The 5344-nt window shown below is 39.1% G+C and overlaps 1 protein-coding gene across 4 annotated transcripts in view; it reads left to right on the forward strand.

Moving 5' to 3' along the window:
* Window positions 1-976: 976 nt before the first annotated feature.
* Window positions 977-5344, forward strand: part of CTNNB1 (catenin beta 1) — a 46768-nt gene continuing 42400 nt past the window's right edge. For 2 of the 4 annotated variants that reach the window (XM_008056424.2, XM_021711540.1), the window contains exons 1-2: window positions 1050-1081; window positions 1771-1847. The gene's annotated coding sequence lies outside the window, so the exon portion shown is untranslated. Of the gene's footprint in view, window positions 1082-1767; window positions 1848-5344 lie in introns of all 4 variants that reach the window. The other 2 variants (XM_008056427.1, XM_008056422.2) reach the window with 2 other exon arrangements.

The following is a 5344-nucleotide window of genomic DNA, read 5'->3' on the forward strand; positions in this document are numbered from 1 at the left end:
AAAGTAGACATTTGCTTCTGGCACTGTGACCTTCTCCAGGCCTCTGTCCATACTACCCTGATACAATATATTTCTGGCATACACTTATGATATAGCCAGCAACCACTCTCTATAAATACTCAACTTGACAGCAGGTGAAAGGAACAACAACAACAACAAAATCTCTCTTTCGCATCAGTGAAGAGTACCATACTTCCTTCTTTAATAAGATAGGTGATTTCTTAAAGTAATTAATTCAGTAAGGTAATTACTCAACACTACTGTATTTTTCTAACTATACACATGGAAACATCTAATTTTTCTTCTAAAACCAAGAAAGCTCATAAACATTATAAACTACTTAGAATATTTAAAAAGAAATCTATAGCTGATCCATATATTATCCAACTTAGTATAAAACCTCTATATGTTTAAAAATGCCATATCTTCCACATACACACTCATACATATACACACCCGATGCAATCCATACTTATCCACTGATGACTAAACCATTTAGAATGAGTTAGTGAAGGGGAGAGGCAAAAGGACTGGGGATTCCTTTAAAAAAAAAAAAAAAAAAAAAGAAAGGTATATTTACCAAACAGGACATTTTGCTCTGTATTTTGTTTTAGTGTGTGGGGGGAATTATAATTGTATTTAGACTTTATATGGCATGGGTTACTCAGTTCACAGCAGAAGCACCTGCAGCAAATTAATTTGTTGTAGCACATTAATTATCTCATAGCTTCTATTTAGACTGCAGCTGTTGCTATTATGTTAATAATATTTTTTATTACCACTGTATACAACAGGTTATGGTAATAATAGAAATATCTCTCTCTCTCCCTCTTTTTTTTTTGCCTCCCCCCCCTCCGTTGTTTCCATTTTTCTGTCAGAAGGAGAGCCTGAAAGAAATTTAGGCAAATTAAGCCCCAAAGCGCACTATAATTTTCTATTTCTGAACTGATTTGTAAGAGAATGGGTAAGTGAAATTAGCAAAGAATCACCCCACACAAAGATGGCGCGTGCAGAATTTGTGAAAGCGAAAAAGAAGACGAAGGAGAAGCAAAGAGGGACGGAATACTGCAGTGCTGGGGTGGTGAGTGTTTGGATGGGGGCGGGGAAAATGCTGCAGTTTTCATGAAATAATAAGGTGGGGGAAAAAAGGCATACAAAGAGTAGGTTTTTCATTGTTTGTAAAATATAAACACAGATGAATTCTGTCTTTGGTTTGTTCATGCTTTTCACTCTGCACAGCAGGGATGTTCTTAAGAAGTTGCCCTCTGCGAAATTTCACTAAATGGGAACCGTGGACCCTGCATGATGGGATTATAATCACACCAGCCACTCCTTTTACATAATTTTTTGTTTAAGATCCAGTAAGACTCCCTGTTTTTAATACATATAAAGCAATAGACATGTATATGTCGATAAACTGAGAGTTTTCGTCCCTATAGCCTAGTGCAAGCTATAACAAAAAAGCCGGTGATATCACATCTACAAATCTCAATGGATTCAAAAAACAATATGAAAATTTTTAGCTGACAAGAACATGTCTGCTGCCTGCAGTCCCTGCAATAGCTCACCATGTTGCCTACTAACCAAAAGATCAAAAATTATCGATTTCATGGCGCTGCGAGGTCTGGAAAGAAAAGCTACTTTAAAATTTGCATTGTTTAAGAAATGGTTTAAAAGAAAGGAATCATTTTTTTCTGAACACTTTGGAATGTGAAAATGACTTGTTTTAATCTTATCCATGATTTACTATAATTCTATTATTTTTAGCAGCTGGAGTCCAGAAATGATTTTTTTCGATGAATTTAGGATTTTGCCGCAGTATACATCTGCAGTCCCAGAATCCTCCGGTAAGTTAATCCTTCTTGCGATGGGAAACGCCTTTAACCTTCTTGTGAATGAAATATCTGCAACCATTTTGAAATTTTTAATAGAGGGTTGTGTGAGTGTGCGTGTGCACGCGCGTGTGTGTTGGGGGGTGTCTCTAAAGCATGATTTCTTAGCAATGCAGCGGTATTTGTTTAGTTCCTAGAAACATTGAGAAACACACACCTTTATGCTCTTTGAATATCATGGATGATGTCTCCATTGCTTCTCCTTCACACTTTCTATGGTAGCCATTAAAATGTACTTCCTTAGTAAGGCAAACCAATGAAGGCCTGGAGAACACATATCTCCAAGCATGAAGGGTGTTCCTGGCATAAGTGAAGCAACCAGGCCACAGCAACCACCATGGCCATCGCCTCCCGCCACCTTCACCACCCCTCCCTGGCTCTGCAGTGTGTATCAGCTGCAAGCTTTCCACCGTGGCTCTCCGCCGAACCTACCCAGTGGGTTCCTAGATTACTTCTGTGTGCGAGAATAGCCAACCACGTAGTCTGACAAGAGGTATTTACAACTACTTAGCCTGTTCAGCTGGAAAGAAATCAAAAGATAACACTGAACCCTGAGATGATGTATTATAAATCAAAAGTCCCAATCCATAAATAGCTCACTTGATGAACTGCTAAATGAAAAGCTGATCCTAATTATTGTCCAGTGTTTTCACATTGTCATAAAGAAAAAATTTTAATAGGCCATCTTAGAGAGTTGGGATTGATTGTTTTTAAATGCACGGAATATTATTCTTACCTTTCTGTTGGGAGGGGATTCTTCCTGAGAGGATTCAGATGTAGAGTCCAAGGGAGACCACACCCTAGTTTCACAGCTTGTTTTCTACCGTTTCTGCTTGTTTTCAAGTAGGGTTGATTAAGTTATAATTTTACATTAATTTAAGGGACCTAATCAAAAGGAATCAGTCACCCCTTTCCCTCTCTTTCTTAAAGGAAGCTCATTGTCTTAGGTGCTCAATGAATGTTTAATTAATGGATTTGATAGAGTTAAGTATCCAAAAAGTGAATGGTCCTTCTTTACAATGCTGGCTTAATGGTTCTGTCTGAAGTATGAAAATAATCTCAGCATTTTTTTTTTTTTTTTTTTTTGCTTGAAGATAGTTCAAGCGCATGTGTTTTTAAGGAAGGAACGCTTTGCGCTCAGATTTCAGTAGTCACTGCTTGATATCATGATATGACCAGTAATATCTTCTCTTAAACAAACTGGAGACACTTTTGGTTTCTAGGAATGCAGTTCAAAATTTAGAACAATTTGTCTGTCACCTTTTTACAGAATTAATTTATGTTAAACCCAGGGGGGCTGGCTCTAGAAGAAAAAGACACAAAAAAGATAAACAAGTGTTTTTACAAAATGTATTAACCAAGGGTCAATTTTAAGAAATTATTTTTACAAAATTACTTATTTCACCGACTCATTAGGTATTTTGATACTGTATTTCTCTTGGGTTTGATGACAGTATTTGTCTTCGTTACACAGAAGTTATTCATCTCATATTTTTGGTGAGACAATTGGAGCAATTTCTGTTTTATGAAAGATGCAATTAAAAATCCTGAGCAATTTGCTCAATTTAATTAACTTGTTTTAATGCAAATCAACAGTATTTCTTCAGTACACTTAATTTGGATGAGAAAAACAGCATGCTGCATTGTTGCACATTTTATATTTTCTTTAATAATATGTGTTTGCTTAAAGTGTCAACAGGGATTAAAAATCATAATTCTAAATTTAGATCAAAATATCTCAATTATAGGAAAATGCTTCCATTATTTTGGCAACTAAATAGAGATATATAAATATAGAAATATTTTTATCTTTTAGATCTTCTAGTTCTTAACCAGTTTTGAGAGTGCCTTATTTAGCAAAAATAAACCGAACACAGAAACGCAAACATCTGTTTTTTAAAAAAACTCTAAAAGTGGTGAATCAGTCATCTGATTTTGAATGTATAACTTTAATCAAGTGCATATCTTTAATTTTGTATGTGACTATTATGATTGGGGATCATCAGTACCTGACAAATACCATTTATATTTTTGAGTTTATATTAGAAACAATGTTTTGGTGGAATACGTTTTTCTGTTCAATCTGCTTGAATTATGTCCAGCTGAGTTACCCAAACCGACAGCTATACTTAATTCTACAGAATTACTAGGAAAGATTAAAAAGAGAAAGTCATTCTAGACAATGGATCTCACTGAACATCATCTCAGTGTGGGGACTTTTTCCACTGCAGTAGCCCACATGTGCCATAGTGATAGCAGCTGGCATTGCCACTGTATACAGTAAGATATCTATAAGACAGAATAAAGGATATATTTAAAGAATATATTGGCCCTGAAACATTAGCTATGCCTAAAATTACATCTTCTACCCTCCACAAATGAATGAATAAGTATGTTTCCTACTGTATAAAGACCCATTGTTTGCATGTATTAATAATACAGTCCTGGGATAAAAGCACCGAGATAACTTTCGCTGTTGCTTTTTGTACTCTCCCCACTGTTTTGTAGGAAAAATAAGCATAAAACAATACACTGGAGAAAACGAATCGATCATAATTGTTTCAGCTTTGACAAATGCCAATCTTGCTGAATTACAATAGAAACATTTCCAAGGGAAATGAAGACCCAACTTCAGCCTATTAAAAAGAATTAGAAAGTGTTTTTGAAGAATAGAAAATTAGTTTTTAAAAAAACTTAGAGACTGCTTAATCCATAGCTCCTCCTAATAGATAACATACTTGGATTTCTCAAATAAGTAACACCGTAGAAATGCAGCTCCTCCCAATAGAACTCCCCACAAGTAAATCTGTTGCTACCTACTGACAAGTGGAACCAGATAAAAATGGAATCTATAAGAATTAACCTAATTGACAGTGCTCTGGAGCTAATCCATTTCCATTAGTTATTTGTTCACAGTAGGTACTCATGAGGACTTGTTGAATTGCGGGACTGGCGCCCATTCTGCCGAGTTCACAGCCTTGGGAGTGGGGATAGCAGGCGTCTCCGCCCGGTGGTTCAGGTCCAAACACAGGCTGAGCGGTCGATTGGGAGGTGAGAGCCACCATCGGGACAGCGGGGGGCTTGGGGGTGCTGGGACACAGTGCTGCGAGCCAGGTCCAGCAGGGAGTGCGTGGCACAGACTGCAACGCCGGCGAAACCCCTAACTCGCGCCCCGCTGGCAGTTCCCAGACCCGCAGCGTAGCAGCAGCGGCGCCTGTGCGCCCCAAGCCGGGCGGGCCCGACCTCAGAGCCCCCGCTGCCGCCCCGGGCCCGAACTTCCGCCCTTCCAAGACCCGTCCCATCCGCTCCGCGCGGTCTCCGAGGGCTGGGGCCGAAGTGCCACCTCCCGAGGGCGGCGGGAAGCGCGCGGCGAGCCCTGCGTCTGCTCTCGCGGCTCGGGGGTCGCGCGGGGCGGGGGCGTCGGGCTCGGGACAGAGGAGGATCCCGGGGCC

The sequence above is a fragment of the Carlito syrichta genome, unplaced genomic scaffold (assembly GCF_000164805.1).
Source record: "Carlito syrichta isolate Samal-C Ts95f unplaced genomic scaffold, Tarsius_syrichta-2.0.1 Scaffold302354, whole genome shotgun sequence".
Classification (NCBI taxonomy): Eukaryota; Metazoa; Chordata; class Mammalia; order Primates; family Tarsiidae; genus Carlito; species Carlito syrichta.